Here is a 22849-nt window from a genome sequence, read left to right as displayed (position 1 = left end):
ATTTTGCGGTCGATTGGGATAGGTTAGCTACATTATAAATACTTTAAAACATTGTGGATGGTTGGTTATATTAGGTAAGTATAGCTACATTAAAAATACTGTAAAATCATTTTATGGTTGCTTAGCAAATAACCTTTTTAATATGTAGCTATCCAGGGTTAGGAAACAGTTTACATGATTTCACAGTATCTTCAATGTAGCTATCCTAACCAAATCAACCGCCCACAATGTTTTAAAGTATATTTATAATGTAGCTAACCTAACCTAATTGACCATTAGTTATCATGAGTTGTCCAAAATAAAAATTCACGGAGAATATTTGTGGAAGACTAAAGACTTCCTAGATTTTATACGGTATGAAAAATATACAAATCCACGAGGTACGTTTCTCCAATAAGGTATTTTCCTCTAAAAACAATTACAAATAAATACCGTTGCCTTGTTTATGGTCTTTCCTTTTATCAACGCCGCCATATTTATTTACAATGAACAAAAAAACGAAAACAAACGAAGATGCCCGATCGGCAGTTTGTCTCTCTCGTCCGTGGAAAGAAGGCTTGGTGGTTCGTGTCCGCCGGCGGGCAGGCAAGAGGCGGTCCCGCTGCTGAATGGGCCCCGCTCTGATTGCATCTCGCCGGGCGATCAATAGCCCCCCCTCCCCCCTCCCCCTCAGCGCGGGGTTATTTCTGGGCCCCGCGAAGCGCTGCGGGTCGGTGTCTGTCGCGGTGCAGTCGTCCGCCGCCAGGGGCGCGCGCATCCACGTCCAACTCTCACATGCTCTCGTGTCAAACCGCGTGTGTTCGGTACCGAGTAACGGGTGCGCCATCCACATACCGGGTAACGAAACGTTACACACGAACGTTATCGATTATCATTGTTTCTGCGGTCCATTATGCCTCATTGCCGAGCTGATTTAACCACCAAAAAAATTTTTTTCCCAATAATTATGGAATGCCAACTGGTTGGTCACTATTAGGTATGTTTCGAAATGGTATAAATTGATCGTTAGCACATACACAAGGAGCTGCACGAGCAGTCAGCACATAGCACGTACGCCCTCTACAAGATCACCACGTGCGGAAACAATAGTGGAAACTATGGAGAAGCCGCTAGTCGGGACGCAAAGAGCAAGAGCGCGCGAAAGAGGAAGAGAGGCGCAGAGGACGGGAAGAGATGCTCAGAGGAGGGTAAGAGATGCTCAGAGGAGGGTAAGAGATGCTCAGAGGAGGGTAAGATATGCTCAGAGGAGGGTAAGATATGCTCAGAGGAGGGTAAGATATGCTCAGAGGAGGGTAAGAGATGCTCAGAGGAGGGTAAGAGATGCTCAGAGGAGGGTAAGAGATGCTCAGAGGAGGGTAAGAGATGCTCAGAGGAGGGTAAGAGATGCTCAGAGGAGGGTAAGAGATGCTCAGAGGAGGGTAAGAGATGCTCAGAGGAGGGTAAGAGATGCTCAGAGGAGGGTAAGAGATGCTCAGAGGAGGGTAAGAGATGCTCAGAGGAGGGTAAGAGATGCTCAGAGGAGGGTAAGGGATGCTCAGAGGAGGGTAAGGGATGCTCAGAGGAGGGTAAGGGATGCTCAGAGGAGGGTAAGGGATGCTCAGAGGAGGGGAAGGGATGCTCAGAGGAGGGTAAGAGATGCTCAGAGGAGGGTAAGAGATGCTCAGAGGAGGGTAAGAGATGCTCAGAGGAGGGTAAGAGATGCTCAGAGGAGGGTAAGAGATGCTCAGAGGAGGGTAAGAGATGCTCAGAGGAGGGTAAGAGATGCTCAGAGGAGGGTAAGAGATGCTCAGAGGAGGGTAAGAGATGCTCAGAGGAGGGTAAGAGATGCTCAGAGGAGGGTAAGAGATGCTCAGAGGAGGGTAAGGGATGCTCAGAGGAGGGGAAGGGATGCTCAGAAGAGAGCGAGCGACTTTGTGATAAGCAAGTCACGTAGGAAATGTAACATGTGTGGAAAACCAAATGCTAACACCACGTGACCCCACGTTGCGCTTGTAGGCATCATCACACTTCAGTACCCCCGTTGGAAAGACAACTTTGGTTCTAGCAGTAGTGGCTGCTGTGAGTGCCCGCTATGAATGCTGCGTTGCAGTCCGGCGTCATGATTGCATTATGCGAAAGTGGCAGAGCGGTGCATGGCCTGCGAGATGCGGGTGAAAGCTGAATTGTCAACTGTCCAGACAATTCTGCAAGAAGTGTGTTTGTTGTAGGCGTTACAAGTGTCGTTCTGTGAGAACTTGAGCTGTAGGTTTCTCTGATGGATGCTGATGCTGCGGTCCCAGCAATTCGCGATACCTGCGGCTTTGACCCATGTTCATAGCACCTTCGAGGTGTCACAGACGAAACGGGTAGAAAATTTTTGAAAATCATCTGACCCCTATGCACTTAAAAATATCGTCATCACTGAATACGAATATATCACCCTTGCCTTGATGGTTAATTTTTAAGTTATAGACCGTACGCTATCATGTTGCTGACTGTACCAAAGGGTTGTCCCCGTGTCTATGCAGGAATCACCTGGTTATGGCACCAATGGCTGCCATTGTTGGCCAATCCCCAATAAAGCACACTACGTATGCTAGCTACCCTTCCTGCGTGGTAGAAACCCCGCGTGGTAAGGCGTGTAGGCTTCTGAGAGCCCTATCCCGGACCCCTGCCACCGGTATAGGTAGGTATTCTCAAATTAAAAAAAAAAAATTGGTTGTCTGTAAAGTCGGTTTACGGACGATAGTTTAACGTGACAACGTCATAAAAAAACATTGATGAAATGATTGCATACTTTTATGAATAAAATTGAATCATTTTTATTGAATTATCACTATTTTGTATGGATACAAAGGAGTGAAATGAAATCTACAATTTAATTGATAAATTTACTTTTATTTGCACTCATTAATTCAAATATGTTTATTACTTTAACGAACAGATTATTTCAACTTTAACTTTTATACGTGTTTGCTATTTAACTTCTTCCAATCTGTGTTATTCTGTTAAGGATAGGACGATGATAGGAATAGTAGGAAACGAATGGGAGTGTTTCAAGTTTAATGTGCCTCGAAAAAGTCAAATCGATGGTTGTTCCAATCGAGTGGAAGAGAGATAGATGCGGCGCAAGCGTACAATGAGCGTAACGGGATCAGTGGCGTAGCCAGGATTTGTGTATGGGGGGTGTTAAGAAGCATGGCACCCCCCACCCCCTGTATTAAAGCGGGTGGTCCGGGGGCCCTCCCCCGGGAAAATTTGGATTTTAAGGTGTAAAATAGTGCTATTTTAGCAGTTTTCGATACTTAAATTTAAATATTGTAATGGTAAAATTTTTATTAATTTTAATATGAAATTTGTTTGAGTGATGAATAAGAAATTAATTAAATATTTGGTGCTAAGGGGGGGGGGTTTTAACCCCTAAAACCCCCCCCTGGCTACGCCCCTGAACGGGATAATGTGCGTAACGGGACAATGAGTCATCCTTTTTCGTTCGTGCAGCCGGCGTTCATCGATTTATTAGACGTTGTCACGTCAAAAACACGGGTAGGCGATATTAAGGCCAGCGTGCACAGTCGTGACCTGAGGTAGAGTGTTTCCTCATTTGACTGACCTGCAAGGTTTTTGCCCGGATGCCACTAACCTGGCTATGCAAGCGGCGCTAAGACTCCGTGTACTGCGTGACGTAGTATAGCCTCCGAGCGTTGCTTTTGCATGCTGGGAGATTTTCGCTACTCTTTTCTGGTACAACCACGAGCTGAAGCTGTCAAGATGGCGGACTCGTGAACCGTACCGAATATATAGGTGTGTCAAGTGAAACTTCGTGGTAGCGAAGCTACTCTGGGATATTATTTTCAAAATTCAATAACCTCTACATGAAATATTCCACAACTTTAAAAAAATTCGTGATTAAACTAATTTTATTACACAATGAGACGTCTCAAATATACAGTTTTACCCAACGGCAGAGTGCACCGTGCTAATAAGCGACGAACGTAGTTAAGACGTGGTTCAAATCTAGTTATTGTATTGAACACTTTACGTTTTTATATATTTATATAAACATTACCTGAAGCGAATTTTTTTAAAATTGTACTCGTTTCTCTAATTTTTGTAAAAGGTTTTCATACATCGGCTATTTCTGCCAGGTTGATATATTATTTCATTCTAGGTAGCCCTATGGAACGTTTTATGCTTAAAAAAACAATAATTTGAAAAAAATATGTATGAATCAAAATTTACTTTGTAACTGAAACCTAATTTACAAGGAAGTGAATGTGTCTACATTATTGATGTACAAACGAACAATAAATAGTAACTGAAAAAAAAAAAAAACTCTTCGGCACAGCCTACAGGCGTAGGTAGATTTCGAAGTACCTATTTTTATTCTGGAAATGTTTTGGAAACTTCTATAAACTACTGGAACATTTTAAGAACTTAATGTACGTAACAACCTATTTGTTCGCCAATATTAAAAAAAAGATAGAATTTTAATTTTCTCATATTTCATGCAGCAGAAATATTTCGAATATTTTTAACTTAATGCGTCCAGCATTGAAAGTCTTAACGAATTTCATATTATGCGTACTAAGGTAGTTATGCAATTATTTGTGTCATCAAACACTATTTGTCATCCCTTGCACTTATACATGGTCGTACAAATAAATACAGTGAATAAATTCTGACGAATTTGATTCAGATAACGTTCAGGAGTTTTAAATAAATTATAATGGATCGGATAGTATTCTACTTAAAAATTAATGACTTTTTTTGTCTTTCTACCCTTATTTCCACCCCTTGCAGTAATGATTTGTTAAATAAAATTTACTTCAGATCAAATTTTTCAACAATATTTAAAAAGATAAACAAAAATAAACATTAATTCGACAGTGTACATGGTAGGAAAGTTTTATTTATTTTCTTGCAGTAATTGTTTGTATTATCAATAATTCTTTCAAACAAAAGATTTCGATAAAATTATTAGATACCGTATATAAGTTTTTTGTTTTGCAAGTGAAGTGTAGAAGAAAAATTCTAACAATGTCTGAAAATTTTCTGTCTTTTTTAGCATTTGGTTAAATTGACAGTTTACAGTTTAAAGTTTTTTATTAATACATATTTTGCACTGTACAGTATTGGTTTATGCAATAGGACACTCCAGCACTCAGTGCTCTTTTGCCTTAATATAATTTTAAATTTATTTACAGTTTCTATTTGAATATTTGGGGAAAAAACATGATTTAAATAAAAGGAAAATTTTAAAAAACCTTTTGCTTTGTCTTTTGGAGTCTTTTTTGGACTCAATGTCTTCGGTATGATGCTGTACCTAAATAACAATTTACATAATTATATTTACACATTCGTAAAAAAAGAAAAAACACAAAGGGTTGACTTAATACAAACATTATTTACATTTGGTAGTCGGTGGGTAGGTTGTCGTTCGGCCCGGGCGTCCTAGACACTGCAGCACGTTTATTTCGGCCTATATACACACACGGCTGGTTGCTTTGGTAGCACGAGAACTGTTGAAAGCAAGATGGAGTCTTCCTGAAGAGAGCCCGGCTTCGGACACGACACGGCACGCTGGCCTCGGGCAATCAATACGGCCAAGGTCTCGGGAACAAGCGACTGTCGCCGCTGGCTTCCGACTCCGCCCGCCGCACGCAACGACTGGTTTCAACCGGCCCTGTCTCGTCGACAGCTTGTCCTGGGTCGTTACCACAACGCCGAACGTACATTAACGCCGAATGCCAAATTGACCGCAACGCCGACAGCTAGAAAACTGCTGTGTACCACACCGCCGAAATACAGTAACGCCGAAAAATATACCACAACCTAGGCTAGCCTAACCTAACCTAACCTAACCTAACCTAACCTAACCTAACCTAACCTAACCTAACCTAACCTAACCTAACCTAACCTAACCTAACCTAACCTAACCTAACCTAACCTAACCTAACCTAACCTAACCTAACCTAACCTAACCTAACCGGCGTTGTGGTACACAGCAGTTTTCTAGCTGTCGGCATTGTAGTCAATTTGGCATTCGGCGTAATGGTTTATGGCGTTATTGTACGTTCGGCGTTATTGTACGTTCGGCGTTATTGTACGTTCGGCGTTATTGTACGTTCGGCGTTGTGGTGCGTCCCCGCTTGTCCTTAGCACACTCGCGGCGGGATTTGGCCGTTTCATCATAACACTCGTCAAGGGCGGCATTCCATTCGGGTGCAGGCGGCGAACAAGCACTGCATTGTTGGGATGCAACCCTAACCCAACTCGCGGGCCGTGTTCCAGAACATTTCAAAACCGAATACCAGCAACAGTTTTAAACGGTGCTCTGCGAGAGGCTAGAAACTGGTTTCAACGCGTTATAGCGGACATTTCGCGTACATCGATACAATTGTGTACTGTAGATAGCAGCACCATCGCACAAAAAAATTAGAACCGCCTTTCTAAGTTTTTCAATTACTTTTTTTAAGTTGCGATTATTTTTTGTTATATCCATTTAAATGTAAGTATATAATGTATTTCAGGATAGTTTCGCTGGAAATGGTTACTAAAATATTTTAAATAATTTTAGAAGCCATTTACAATATATTATTTTTTTTCATTTAATTCTATGTACAGACGTCTTACCTCGAACAGTTTTCTTATTAGTAAAGAACGTGTAAACGCTAGACGCTCTTGGCCCCGTGCGAAGCAGGGGGAATTGACAACTGAGAGGCACGCGACCGTTGGCAGCCCTGTTTTGAAGTGCTCCATCATCCAGGATGAGGGGTGGTTGTTGCTCTCTTACTCGCTGACGGCTTGTTGGTTTGGAGGGGGGAGGGGGGCTGTCAGATCGCTTTCCCTGTCGGCGCGCACGACTGTCATTCATCAACATGACAGCCAGTGCTCTCTCTTCCTCTCGCCTTCTCTGGATTTGTCACTTTATCTCCTCCCACCACCTTCCCCCCTTCTCACATTCACACACAACCCACCTTCTCTCCCTGATTCATAATATATTTATATATTTTTACCGATCTTAATTAAAAAAAAAAATCATGGAAATACACCATTGTTGGATTACATTGGTCGTAATAGAAAAGCCTCAGGCATGGACAAGTTGAAATCATAAACAGCCGATGTCAAATGTTACATGCCTACACATCGCAGATAATTTCTGGAAGGAACCTGTTGCACGATCGGTGGTTTGACTCTCTCTGAAAAGAAGGCTTCCCCGTCAGTGATGAGCGTAATTGTGTACAGACTGTATAGGAATCCTCCATGCCGGAGTTGTTCGGGTTGCCGAACCTACCAGGCTTGAGTTGGGGTTCTCCTTGCTGTTGAAGCACAGCGGGTTGCCTATTATCAGGCTTGCGACATAACATCTCGTACCCCGAGGTGTCTGAGAACATCCGTTACACATTGATTAGTGACGACAAAAACTTTTTCACTTACAAGCCACTTCGTGAACACTACAAAAATAATTTTTCTAATTACACAAGAGTATTTAGGTTGGTGTCTGTTGACAACAATATTTAGTGACCGCCACAAAAGTATTCCTGCTCGAAATTGACAAATTGTTTCGCCTTTTTCCTGTCGCATGCTGAACGGGAGACACCTCATAAATAATACTGCAATTTTTTTCGGTACTATTTTTTTTGAACACGTGTTACAAGTAGTTGAAGAGACACGGGTGATGTGTTCAGATTCATCGGTGAGAAGAGTTTTGGGGAAAAAAGATGATTGATGACTGTTACCAAGGTTTCTCGCTCGTGAAATGTCCCTCTAGAGGGTCTCGTTTGTGTGTGACCCCTCGGGGTGTCCAGATGAGCATTTATTATTTTTATAAAATGCCTGGAACAACCCAGAAGCCGAGCTACTACACCATAGTTAATATTTTAAATTTAGGAAAAAAAAAGGGGGGGGGGGGGTTGTCTGTAAAGCCGGTTTACGGACGATAATTTTACGTGATAACGTCATAAGAAAAACATTGATGAAATATTGCATACTTTTTAAATTTTCAAATATTATTTACAGTTTTTGGAATATTTATTTAAATATTTTTTAAAATATAATCTCGAACAATTAGTTAAAAAAGCCCGCCTTAACCTGTTTGATATTATAGAAGATTTTTTCGGAAGGATGGTTGGCCGGTTCTTGCACGCTCGGCTCAGCCGGAACGTGACAATTATTCGTGCGTGCAGCAGGCGTTCATCGATTTATAAGACCGTTATCACGTCAAAAAAAAATTTGGTTTTCTGTAAAGTCGGTTTACGGACGATAGTTTAACGTGACGTCATAACAAAACATTGATGAAATGATTGCACACTCTTATGAATAAAATTGAATGATTTTTATTTTAATAATAAAAGAATAAATACTTGAAATTATACTAGTAATCAGATTTTTAAAATTCAAGAATAATTAACCTTTACTGCCGAAATTGTTGTTGTAATAAGCAATGAAAACCACATTAACTTTTCACTTCACTTTATAAACAGTCGACGAAACAGTTCACGTGTAGACGACTTGTAATTAATTTTAAAAACTGGCGTTTAGCTATAAAGTTTAAATATAATTATGAACAAGTTTTCATATAAATAAACATGTAGTCAAATATCTATCATCAATTATATGAATCACCATAATTTTTTTAGTCCATTGTAACAACCTATTATTACTGCACTCGCCGACAGCGTAACGGAACAATGAGCGTCAAAAAAATATTTTGGACCTCTGAGACCTATGTTCAGATTGGAGGGGTGTACTCGAGGTGCTCTCTGGGAGAACTGGGATCTGACCCGGTTCCCGGTGTCCCGAGGGGGGAGGGGGGAAGGGCCGCGGGCGGCTCGGGTCCTGGGGCAAACGGGAGCTGATTGGCCGGGCCCGGGACGGCTGAAAAAAGCCCGCTAGGGGCGGGGCCGAGGGATCGGAAATAACGGGCCGCGCCGCGCTTGTTGGGACAGGCTCGGGCGAGCCAGCGTCACGTCCGCCGCTGGTCCCGAACAGACCCCCCTTTCAAACTGTTCAGACGTGCACAATGGCCCACTTAACTTTCTCGCCTGTTCTTCTTAATTCGGTAGTAACCGAACAGGCGGAGCTAGATAAAATTATGACAATGCCATCCCCCTGGCAAAACGATTAAGGAATACAATTTTTTTTAAATATGTTTGCCTAATGGCATACTATATATATATATACATACATACATATATACAGAATATGTGAAACCCAAGCAAACCTCAACCAGGGATTACATCTAGGGATGAAGATATAAATTACGATAGTATCAACTACAAGCGCTGTAGAATATTGATCCAATAATTTAAAAGTAACTCAAACAGTTTTAGATAAAGCGTGTGCGCGAGTACTGCTTTGTTGTTTTATCGCTTGCAGCGCGAATTACAGCACACCGACAAGCCTCTAATGCACATCAACACGACACTACATCACGCCAGTTAGCCGATCTAGCTGGTGGGGAGCTTCACTCCCCCGCCGAATTAGGTACACGTAAATCTTATAGCATTACACTACAAGCCAGAGCACACACAGGCCCGTGTGCCTAACTTATCCCACAAGACACGCGCCCCCCGCCGTCGATTCAAATGATTCTTCACCAGTGTGGGGTGCACCTGAATTACTATGCACTTGGCGAGTTATAGAAACTTATGTTTCTGGCCTCGCCCACGCTTACTGCCCCGGATGGCAGTTTGATGAATCGGCGGCGGCAGCGCGTAGGAATGACTCTTCCCTCAGTTAGTAGAGGGTATGGACATGTAAACTTTATCTGGCAACAGGATGGAGCCCCTTCCCACTGGGATCTTTCTGCACGAGAGTGGTTGACCGTCCAAGTCCCTGGCCGTTGGATTGGTCGTAATGGTCGAGACGACAAGGATCTTTTTCGCTGGCCTCCACGTTCACCTGACATAACGCCATGCGATATATATTTTTTCATGTGTTGCTTTATGAAAGATTGTGTCTGCGTTCTGCCGCTACCTAGTGATTTGCCAAAGTTGAGGCACAGAATTGACACTATTGCTTCCATTATTACGGATTTGTTTACCAAAGTGTGAGGATAATTTCACTGAAGGTTTGATGTGTGCCGTATAACTAAACATTTAAAAGGAAAAAAAAAGACAGGTAGGTTATACCTTAAATTTAACGTATGATTTATTGTTAATTGTCTAGGTTAAACTGTTATAATACACCATAGAAACTGAGACTATTCACTAGGCTGTTGGTCGGATGTCGTCCTCAATAGCTGCACGAGAAGTGCTGTGGCGAAACTTTAGGTGACGAGAAGCAGACGGTGTCTGAAGTTTTGTGTGTATCTGCGAGACATCCATCAAAATTCAGCAGGTTTTTCTTGTTTCTCGATATATTTTTTTTATCGCTATGCTGCTAAAACTTGACGCCACTGGACAGTGAAATATTCGCGTTCATAGAGGATTTGGGTGGTAGTACATCATCATGTGAAGCCACCACACTCCATCTCTGAACGTCTTTCTGAACACTGACTTGGGTCTTGCAATTTTTTGGTCGCACCGCATGAACAGTTAAGGGGCCCGCCTCGTCAGGGGTGTATGTGTGTTAGTGAGGCTGGATGATAAGCGCGACGCTCGCTGGTATTTCTAGCGCGGTGTTGCCTCTAAGCACAAGGCTCTGAAATGGCGCGCAGTCTTCTCGTCGTCACAGGATAACTGTGAAATTTGAGCGGTGACCATATTTTTATATTACGGGGAAATGAATATAAAGGTGTAATGCAAGTCCCTTAAGTACTTTCAAGAATCTGTACCACTTGTTTTACATCTAAAAATTACTCTGAAAACATGCGTTTCAGCCATTTTAACTCTTCTAGAAATACAGTTTAAAAACATGATCCAAAATTAAAAGTACTTTTCGGGCCTCAGCGAACTCTTAAGGGGCCCGCCTACCTGGGCACACATACGGTGTTGCAGAGCTTCAGGAAAAACAACGCGATTTCAAAACTACCACAGATATCCGAGTGGGGCCTATTTACGAATAGCATTTAAGAGTTCGCTGAGGACCGAAAAGTACTTTTAATTTCGGATTAAGTTTTTAAACTGTATTTTTAGACGCGTTAAAATGCCTAAAACGCGTGTTTTCAGAGTAATTTTTAGGCATAAAACAATCAGTTCAGATTCTTGAAAGTACTTAAGGGGCTTGCATAACACCTTTATCTTCATTTCTCCGCAATATAATGTTACGGTCACAGTTATCCTGTGACGACGAGAAGACTGCGCGCCAGTCCAGAGGAGACACCGCGCTAGAAGCACCAGCGAGCGTCGCGCTTATCATCCCGCCTCACCAACACACATACACCCCTGACGAGGCGGGCCCCTTAAATGCTTTTCGTAAACATACCCCACTCGGATATCTTGAGTAGTTTTGAAATCGCGTTGTTTTTCCTGAAGCTCTGCACACCGTGTTTGTGACCAGGTAGGCGGGTTTTATCCGCGAGCAGTTGGCCCTGGCGAGACCGATGAGAGAAGCGGACCTTCCTTCACCTTGACCTTGTTGCTTGCGCCCGGAGACGCCGCGCCGCGGTTCAGCGAACTGTTGGCGTGATCGCGTGTCTGCCAGAGGTCGAGACCGAGACCTCCGCGCGGTCCGTGACCGAGACGCGAACCTACGGCAACCCTTCTGCCACCCCCGTCTGCCACCCCCGTCTGCCACCCTCGTCTGCCACCCCCGTCTGCCACCCTCGTCTGCCACCCTCGTCTGCCACCCTCGTCTGCCACCCCCGTCTGCCACCCCCGTCTGCCACCCCCGTCTGCCACCCTCGTCTGCCACCCCCGTCTGCCACCCTCGTCTGCCACCCTCGTCTGCCACCCTCGTCTGCCACCCCCGTCTGCCACCCCCGTCTGCCACCCCCGTCTGCCACCCCCGTCTTCCACCCCCGTCTGCCACCCCCGTCTGCCACCCCCGTCTGCCACCCTCGTCTGCCACCCTCGTCTGCCACCCTCGTCTGCCACCCCCGTCTGCCACCCCCGTCTGCCACCCTCGTCTGCCACCCTCGTCTGCCACCCCCGTCTGCCACCCTCGTCTGCCACCCTCGTCTGCCACCCTCGTCTGCCACCCCCGTCTGCCACCCCCGTCTGCCACCCCCGTCTGCCACCCTCGTCTGCCACCCCCGTCTGCCACCCCCGTCTGCCACCCCCGTCTGCCACCCCCGTCTGCCACCCTCGTCTGCCACCCCCGTCTGCCACCCCCGTCTGCCACCCCCGTCTGCCACCCCCGTCTGCCACCCCCGTCTGCCACCCCCGTCTGCCACCCCCGTCTGTCACCCCCGTCTGTCACCCCCGTCTGCCACCCCCGTCTGCCACCCCCGTCTGCCACCCCCGTCTGCCACCCCCGTCTGCCACCCCCGTCTGCCACCCCCGTCTGCCACCCCCGTCTGCCACCCCCGTCTGCCACCCCCGTCTGCCACCCCCGTCTGCCACCCCCGTCTGCCACCCCCGTCTAGTACTGATATTATCTTTGAAAGATTTGCGCAATGGAAGTACGTGACTTGATGTAAGCTTTTGGACATACGCCATTGCTAAGTTTTTTTTATTATTGAATTGGTTAGTGTGTGAATTATGCCAGTTTTTTTGTTTTGTTTTGGGATGGTTGGATGCAAAATTAAGGCATTGGCCTGTGTGCGTAAGTTTCCTGTATACTTTAGTTTCCAGGCTGTTGTTTTTTTTTTCTGCTGACTAGTACATCCAGGAAAGGAATGCTACCGTTGGTTTCTTTTTTCATAGGTGAACTTTATTGATGACCTCAAGAGAGTTGAGGTGGTTCACAAATTCCTCCAAAGTTTCAAGTCAATGTTGCCAGACAGTGAAGGTGTCGTCTACATAACGGAGCCAGATTTTAGGAGGGCTATTACTTTTGCTAAGCAATGGCGTATGTCCAAAGGCTTAAGAGACTCTAGTACTGGTCACCACGGGGGCGAAACTCTAAATTTCGACAGAGAGATCTATTTCTGGAAGTAGTTTTAAGCCCAACCACTAGATGGTAGTTTTTTTTAATACACTAGCTACTGCCTGGAATGCGTTGCAATCCCTCAATCAGTTTTTTGCATTTTGTTTGAAGTAGGTATACATGTACAAAGAATGTCTCTCTCTCTCTCTTTATCCTCTCTATCTCTGTCACCCACTCTCTATTCTGTTTGTTAATTCAATTCAGTTCTGCCATGCATGCGCACTCATACACCGAAAACATACAAACTGCCGCTATACATATGTTGAAACTGTTCATCTTTCCGGAGAACTGACACAGCTGACGGGGAAAACTGGAAAAACTGGACTAAAAACCGAAGTGTGGCTGAAACGGCCGGTTAAGTTAATCTTGCAGACTATTCTCTCTACCAGGACTCGGGCAAATGGCAGAAAACTGAGCGTGTATGGGGCCTTTTTTAGGAATGAAAAAGGACTGGATCTACAGTTTCATGCCTTACCCATTCTTCATTCAATATAAGTGGTTCATTCAGCTCAGCTCTCTCGCCTCGCTGACAGTTTACGATCTACGATCAGCGTCGCAATTAACTCTCCAGATAATTAACTTCGTTAACAGGAGGCCATATATTGTAGGCGTCCACAGCACACACTGTCATTAGTGAAGACACTCCGTCGTTACTCCAGTATAGTTGAGAATCACATGCTCCAATGACTTGCACATAACTTTCCTGTATTTCCTCTTGATGGAAAAAATAATGCTCTTGCAATAAAGTATCCAATACTCCCAAACAAGAAGTCTATGAAAAGGGCTGAATGTAGTTTACGATTTTTGACGTGACAACTAAATCGATGAACGCCGGCTGCACGCACGAAAAAGTGTCCCGTTACGCACATTGTTTCATTATGCTGTGTCCCGTTACGCACATTGTACGCTTGCGCCGCATCTATCTCTCTTCCACACGACTGTTTATAAAGTGAAGTGAAAAGTTAATGTGGTTTTCATTGCTTATTATAACAACAATTTCGGCAATAAAGGTTACTAATTATTCTTGCATTTTAAAAATCTGATTACTAGTATAATTTCAAGTATATATTATTTTATTATTAAAAATAAAAATGAATAAATTAATTCATAAAAGTATGCAATTATTTCATCAATGTTTTGTTATGACGTTGTCACGTTAAACTATCGTCCGTAAACCGACTTTACAGACAACCAATTTTTTTTTCTTTCCAGTGTGTATGTAGCCGGGATGAAAATACCAAGATTTTTATTCACATAACCTCGTACACGCAGCAATATGTGCAATTTCAAATTCCAAAAGCGCCTCTGCTTCACATTTTCCAGTTATTGTCCACCTCTGCAGATTTACTGACACGGTGAACAGACGGTGACGCGACGAAAACAGTCAGACCGTTGTGTTCGTCTGCGTTCGTCTGCGTTCGTCTGTGTTCGTCTGTGTTAGTCTGTGTTGTGACTTCTCCGACCGAACTGACCTGTACTGTTCCAACACGCGGCATTTGACGTCTGCTTAAAATTGTCTTGTTCTCCGCTTGTTTATTGTTGAGTTCCCCCCCCCCCCTCTCTTTAAAAAAAAAAAAAGATGGGTGGCAAACAGGCGAGTCTTGACCGTCACCAGTGTGCCAATCCTCTCCCCCCCTTTAACGTTGGTATTGTTATGTCACCCCGAGTCATTGTGAAATTGGAGCTGTGATTGTTGGCGTATTAAGACAACACAAATTACATCCATGTCTTACCCTGGATTCGAACCCAGATCCCCCGCACCGCAAGCCGGTGCGTTATGGACTGCGCCACGGAGGCCGACCCCTCTAGCAACCATTGTGAAACAGTAAGGTGTACGTCCATGAGTTTACTTCAAATAAAAAAAAAAAAACCTATTTTGTACACGAGTAGTATAGTTTGGTTCCCCCTGGGACAGGGTTCAGGCTGTGGAGCGGTAGCCGCGAAGCATGCCGATTGCTCTGACGTCACGGCGGCCATCTTGGACTCAAATATTCCTCAAAATTCCTCAAAAATTACATACATATATTTTTTGAAGGATGTTTGAGTGGTTCCGAAGGAGGGCTGTGTCTCTGCCCCCCCCCCCCCCCCGCACTTATGGCCCTGAACACGGGGTGCGAGTAAACCCTCTAGGTTTGATTAAGACCTCTTTTTTCCCTTCTTTGTTGGCCTACGGCGTTAGCCAGCAGCCATGGTTCAAAGCAGCGCAACTACTACTTATATTAATAAGGTATCTACATGAAGGATAACGGTAAGGATTCCTAGTCTTCTCGGTAGAGGCCTATCTACCACATGATTTGAAGGCCATGGACGAGAGGAGTATTAGGATGGGATTAGTAACCGGCCACCACGGAATATTCACTAAGCATGGGTTACATTAGAATATTATTATGGATAATGAATTCTACTATCATCTTGCATACTTCTTGTGTATGTTCGAATAACATCGAAGGATACGACAACGGGAATGACAATCCTAATTTCATAAATTCTTGTAACATCTGTATTAAGACCTCTTAACTGGTGGGGGGGGGGGGGGGGGGGGGGGCGGCGGCCCTTCCCCTTCCCCTTCCCCTTCCCCTCCCTGTGCCGACGACATGTACACGTGACTTCCTTCAGCGTGACACAGCCAACCAGCGCGCACACAGGCCTAGCCCGTTGAGCCAAGTGATTCCAACAATGGTGTGGGGGTGCATCTTGATCGCCATGCACCATGCACCGAGCGAGTCGTAGAAACCTCTGTTTCTGGCCTCGCACGCACTAAGTGTGATGGATGGGAAGCCTTATTTTCACAGACGAGAGAGCCAAAACCCGAAGTTCCCCGAAGTTCATGCTCGCTTTCCCCCCCCCCCCCCCTGTATCTTTTATGTAGCTATCCCAACCAAATCAACCGTCCACAATGTTTTAAAGTATTTATAATGTAGCTAACCTAACCTAATTGACCATTAGTATCCTTTTATCAACACATTTACAATGAACAAAGGAAGAAAAAAAAATCCCCGAAGATGCACGATCGGGAGTTTGTCTCTCTCGCCTGTGAAAAGAAGGCTTCCCGTGATGGATCGGCGGATTAAGGGCGTGCCACGTGGCGGCAGCACCTGTGCCCCGCCCCGGGGTATTAATACCCCCGGCGGCGGGACGGCCGGACAGCTCGCTGCTATTCCCGGCGCGCACGGACACCTGTGCGTCCCAAGGTCGGACAACCCCCTTCCCCCCTCCTGCGAGGACAAAGGTCGCAGCGCTCAACTCGCCCTCGTTTCCTTCCCGGTGACGTCATTGCAGCCTATCGCAACAACTGTAACGAATAAAAAAAAAGTCTGTGATGGGGGGAAGCCTTCATTTCACAGACGAGAGAGCCACACCCCAAGTTCCCCGAAGTTCATGCTAGCCTTTTTTTCCGTTCTATCTCATTGTATAAACCTATAAACCGGCGTGGCATTAAATTTTGCGGTCGATTAGGATAGGTTAGCTACATTATAAATACTTTGAAACATCGTGGATGGTTGGTTATATTAGGTAAGTATAGCTACATTAAAAATACTGCAAAATCATTTTATGGTTGCTTAGCAAATAACTTTTTAATATGTAGCTATCCAGGGCTAGGAAACCGTTTACATGATTCCACAGTATCTTTAATGTATGTAGCTGTCCTCGGTAAACGTTTATGTTTAAATACCAACATTTGCGTTATTTTTTGTGCGCCCATGTGTTTTTGAATGTAACATTTGATTCTTTGAAGACACTTACTGTCTATTCCTATTAGTGTATGTACGGTATTTATAGCTACCAATTTATATAAAGCCAGTTTGTTTGTATTGCATTATATGAGAATTTATGTAAATTAATGTAGCGAGTTTAGGAACCAAAGATGGTTATGAGTTGTGAAGCAACTAAGTCAACCTATCAATCTTTAAGACCATCAACGAACACAAACCTTTACTCTCTAATAAAATCTTTAGTAAATCTTTAATTTTTTTCGAGAATATCAAGACACCAAAATACAAATTAGATGATGTTTTATTAAATTGTGTATTTATTAAAACGTATAAATGTAATGCCATGCCCTAGATCCTGAACCCGAGCAATGCTGGAAAAAAAAAAACCTAGATCCTGATGCCATTCGGGACAAAAGGTTTGTTTTTATGCTGTGGGGTTGGTAGTGACAGAATCGTTAGTGTGAGAGAGAGAGAGAGAGAGAGAGAGAGTTCCATGTCTGTGCTCCTTGACTCGGATGTCCGGAACTGGGACAAGCATCTGCAGCGGAGGAAGGGGGGAGGGGCTGGTTGGCAGCTGGGGGGAGTTATGCCCCCGGGGCACGCCTCCAGCCGCGTCTGTTACGTCCAAGTGTCGACCACTGGAGCGCAGCTCGGTCGACGTCACCTCAATTAGAGGCCCCGCCCACTCGGGTGTGAAGAAACACCGTCGTCGTCTGAAAAAAAAAAAAAATCCTCAAACACATCCGAGCGGTGTCTGTTCACGAAAAAACCATTCAATAATGCGCCGAGGGTGAATGAGTAGTAAATGTTTCCGCATTTTGTTTCCAACCCTGTATCTTTATGAAAATTGCTAAAACGCGTGTTTTCAGAATAATTATTTAGACGTGAAACGTTCGGTAAAGATTCTTGAAAGCACTCGAGGGACTTGCATTTCTCCGCCGTGTAATCATCTGGTTGCCGCTCAGAACTCAACAGTTGTCCACAGGGGGGCAACAACTAAATTTCCAAAAGGGGGGGGGGGGGGGCAATATACCTTTTTATAAAGAATCATCGATCCCCCCTATTGAAGTGGGGGTCCCGGGGGTCATCCCCCGGGAAAATTTGTATTTCAAAATAAAAAGATGGTGCTATTTAAGCAGTTTTATTATCTAAAAATTGATTACACAGCACTTTATTTACCCCCGTTTGCCCCCACTTCAAGGTTTCAGAAGGGGGGGGGGGGGCAAAATACCCTTGCCCCCTCCCCCTGTTGTTGCGCCCCTGGTCGTCCTGTGCACGAAGAGAAAACTGCGCGCCAGAAAGCATCAGGGATCTCCCGTGTTCGTGCGTGCTGTCTCTGGCATGTGATCCAAGAGCTTCCTTTTTTTAAACAAAATTGTTTATGTATGAATCCCTGTGCCAGGCCATGCTCTCTCTCTCTCTCTCTCTCTCTCTCTCTCTCTATCTCTCTCTATCTCTCTCTCTCTCTCTCTGTAGTTGGGCTGCAGTCGAAGCACGTTCTCGGATACGTAACTCCAGGCCGCTAAACTAGGCTGTCGGGGCGGTTATATTTATGGAGCAAAAAAAAAAAAATTCCCGCGGATCGATCGAGAGCGCTGGTACCGGGAACTGCGGTCCTCGGTGGTTACCCCGGGGGTAGGGGGGGGGGGTGGGAGCGACTCCGAGATAGCGTAATAAACTCCCGCTTAATGCCCCTCCGTGAAATACGGCAGTTATTGGAGCGGTTATGATATTCCATTGTGCGGCTCCTCCAGACGTGGTTCGGCCGAGGATCTGGGCGCTCCCCCTCCCGCTCGAGGATCTAGTTCCAGACTGTGACGGCGCGGTCTCACTCGGCGTGTTGGCGACCACGAGACAAATGGAAATAGGCTGAGTTTTTGAGTTTGCGAAGTCAATGTCAATCTTAATATTAAAAATAAATCGAGTATATATTCTCCGTTCATGGACGAACGCGGTGGGCGGCGAAACGGCCCCAGCACTAGTCTGGACAGCGGTACAGTCTGGACAGCGGGCAAATGTGGACTCTTTAAGGAGTAGGCTAATATTTGTGCTTCATGGTACGCTCGTCTCTGAGGTATACATATATCTTTGGCGTTACAGAGTCAGTGATGAGCGCAACTATAATATATACATGTAGGATTTCGCTCGTACAAGGTGTGCGGGGAGCCTACACACCGGGCGGAAGCTGTAGCGCCACGTTGCGGTCAAATGAACGAGGAATTTCCTTTTTTTTTTTATTTAATTTAGTGAAAAGAGGAAAATTAGCTTTAATAAAAAAAACAACACATGGAAGGTGATTAGCGCCGCGGCCACAGATGCGAGGGATGCGTGGGGCGAGGCGACTGGTGCGTGTCAAGGCTCAGAGAGGCCGCCCCGCGCCCGTCGCGGTCACTCCTGCCCCCCCCCCCCCCCCTACAATACCCTTCCAGCAGCTGGCGTCAGACACAGGCGCACTCTCTGCTGCAGTCCACGTGACCGTGCCACGAGGGATATTCGCGCAGTGGGCTCCGTGCGACTTGATGCAAGCTTTTGGACATACGCCATTGCTAAGCAGTCCAGGGGGGGGGGGGATTAGGGGTTCAAACCCCCCCCCCCCCCTTAGCACCAAATCTTTAATTAATTTCTTATTCATCACTCAAACAAATTTCATATTAAAATAAATAAAAATTTCACCATTACAATATTTAAATTTAAGAACCGAAAACTGCTAAAATAGCACTATTTTACACCTTAAAATCCAAATTTTTCCCGGGGCAGGACCCCCGGACCCGCCGCTTTAATACCCGGGGGTGCGCATGCTTCTTAACACCCCCCATACACAAATCCTGGCTACGCCAATGCTAAGCACATGTATGTAGAAGAAAACTACAAAAACGCAAAAGACAAAAATACAAATTAAGCAAACAAATTGCTGTTGTCAACAGAATATAAAAACCACATAATATTCCATTATTCCATAACAGTAATATGGTCTTTCTTTGTTTTTCTTTGTTTGTTAACCATATTCCTATTATGGAATATTATGTGGTGTTTATATTCTGTTGACAACAGCATTTTATTTTTGCTTGATTTGTGATTTTGTATTTTGGGTTTTTGTAGTTTTCTTCTACAGACATGCATGTGCTTAGCAATGGCGTATGTCCAAAAGCTTGCATCAAGTCATGCACTCCCATTGCACAAATCTTTCAAAGATAATAAGCTCCGTATGGTCATTAAAAAAAATAATAAATTGCGAGAAAAAGTTTTTATTGATGACTTTGATTTACTACAGACCTACTTTACATTTTCAAAATAATCGACCATTCAGTTCCGAGCACTTTTTTTTCGTAAAGCTGCACCAGTTTCTTCAACCCCCTCTGCGTATGAAGTTCGCCGCCTCGGAATTAAACCAGGTAACACTCATGATTGTGTAATTTTTGCTGTAATTGTTAACCCACGTTTCATTAATTAAAAAAATGGCTCCCTTTACTTCCCCCCCCCCCCTACAAAAAAAAGGCAGCCATCATTTTTTTTTTGACTGGAGTACGGAGATTGCATAAACGTTTTCCGATGTTTACTGAGCGCCTGTACTTAGGCTACACGCATTACGTATTCGATGTCCATGATGCCTATGGCCGAGGCGTCCGTTCCATTCGCACAATAAAGTTGAAAACACAAATAACCCAGCGAAGTAAATCCATCAATTCAAAGGTTTATGAGTCCTTCAATCTTCTTTCTGAGAAACATATTCAATAACCGTGACTAAAGCTCCTAGGAATAAGTTCCCAATAATCCACGCAACCAGGTAGGGTGACTGACTTTAGATTTGCCACAGCCAAGCACCAGTGGAGCTCTTTCACAGCGAAGCACTAGAGGAATTCAGAATACCATAAAATCCAAGACATCTGAGGAGTTAGAGAAACTGGTGCAGTGTTACGAAAAATGGTTGGAACTGAGTGATGATTATTTTAAAATGTAAAGGAGGTCTGTAGTAAATAAAAGGTGCCAATTAAAACATTTTCTCACGAGTTTTTCTTTTAAACATCCAAACTGAGTTTACTTCACGAATAGCCCAGGTAATATTATAAATACGAAAGTTGGAGTGTGTGTATTTGTTACCACTCAGCTCCTTAATGGCTGAACGTATTTTCATGAAATTTGGTACATAGCTACTTTAGTTTCTGGATTATAAAATGGGATACTTTTCATTACAAAAAAAAATAGTTCCTGTGTGTTAGAAACAAAACGTAACTAAGCAAAATATACTAAATAAAACTGACTGACACAGACAACGCATAGCCTAAACCAGTGGACCTAGAGATTTGAAATTTGGATGAAATATTCCTTGAGTACCCTAGGGGTGCTCTAAGGAAGGAAGTTTTTATGAAATTCCATTTCTAAAGGTTTGAAAAAAGGGAGGAGGGGGGGGGGTTAAATTTGTATGAAGCGCCTATTTTTCAATGCCATTGCGTTATTGGTGCTGTCTTCGTTTCCATGGCAAAATAGGTAAAAATATAGATAAATATATAGATAGGTAAAACATAATATTCTTGATATTTTTAATTTTTATAGAATTACAGAGATATGGAGGTATATACGTGTATATATATATATATATATATATATATATATATATATATATATATATATATAGCTATACATGGACAGATAGAAAGATAGAAAATTAGAGAGAGAGAGAGAGAGAGAGATGCGTTGTATATGTGTACCTACTTCAAACATTATACAAAAATAATTGATAGAAGCATTACAACACATGCCGGGTATTAGTTTAAATAACAATCCTGTAGCAAAAAAAAATATAGGATATGAGTTTACTGGTCATAATACGCCGTTATAAGTCTCATTGTTACTAAATAAAACCACTTAATTATCTATATAATTTTTTTTACGTTACTCTTGATATCTTGGGGAACCAAGCAAGAAAAGTGTCAGGAGCGAGAACACGGCCGGCAGGAACTGAACGAAGGAGATAACGCCTGTGAAAAGACGTGGAATGGAACGAGCGGGAACGGAGGACGAAGGGGGGGACGGGAGAGATGGAAAAATTTTTCTCCCGGGGAGCCGAGGAAGCTGAGATAAGCCCCTGGAAGTTGTTCGTTCCTCCGTCCCAGTTGCCTCGCGGTTATCTCTCTCTCTCTCTCTCTCTCACACACACACACACACACACACACACACACACACACACACACACACACACACACACACACACACACACACACACACACACACACACACACACACACACACACACACACACACACACACACACACACACACACACACACACACACACACACACACACACACACACACACACACACACACACACACACACACACACACACACACACACACACACACACACACACACACACACACACACACACACACACACACACACACACACACACACACACACACACACACACACACACACACACACACACACACACACACACACACACACACACACACACACACACACACACACACACACACACACACACACACACACACACACACACACACACACACACACACACACACACACACACACACACACACACACACACACACACACACACACACACACACACACACACACACACACACACACACACACACACACGTCCCTATTCTCTTACCAGCTCTGCATTCACCCATTCCTTGCGCTCTGCTCGTTTCCCCCCGCACTCGTGACTCCCTGCCTTTTATCTCTGAATTCCTCTTCATCTTCATCACACACTTTTTTCGTGTCTTTCTTCTTTAAGTATAGTTACATCCTTAAAGTCCCTTTATTATCTCCTGTCACTTTTTTTTCTACCTGTTTTTAATTAATCTTAGTTTTTTCTTCCCTCCCCTTAACTATTTATCCTCTCACACACTCTTTTTTTCTTTCTCCAAGTGTTGGGCGACTAAGAGGAAGTTGCTCGGCTGACGACTTCCGGCAGTTCCCCCCCCCCTTTTTTTTTTCCCCTCGCACACTCGTCGCTGGTCTGTCCGCACGTCGCCTCGTGCCTGCCTTCCCCTTCCTCACCCCCTCCCCTCAACTGGCCGGGAGACACACGACCTCGCGTCAGCTAGCCGTTGCAAGCAGTGTGTGTGTGATTCATTTAACTATTCATTTTGTTAAAAAAATAAAAATAGGTTGTCTGTAAAGTCGGTTTACGGACGATAATTAA

General features: G+C 44.2%; 1 protein-coding gene across 21 annotated transcripts in view; it reads left to right on the top strand.

Annotated features, from left to right (window-relative positions):
• LOC134539349 (calcium-activated potassium channel slowpoke) overlaps nt 1–22849 on the top strand; it is a 223340-nt gene that overhangs the window by 16094 nt on the left and 184397 nt on the right. The gene's annotated exons all lie outside the window — the stretch shown is intronic.

Source organism: Bacillus rossius, chromosome 15, assembly GCF_032445375.1.
Source record: "Bacillus rossius redtenbacheri isolate Brsri chromosome 15, Brsri_v3, whole genome shotgun sequence".
Taxonomy (NCBI): Eukaryota; Metazoa; Arthropoda; class Insecta; order Phasmatodea; family Bacillidae; genus Bacillus; species Bacillus rossius.
This window is presented reverse-complemented; position numbering and strand designations above follow the sequence as displayed.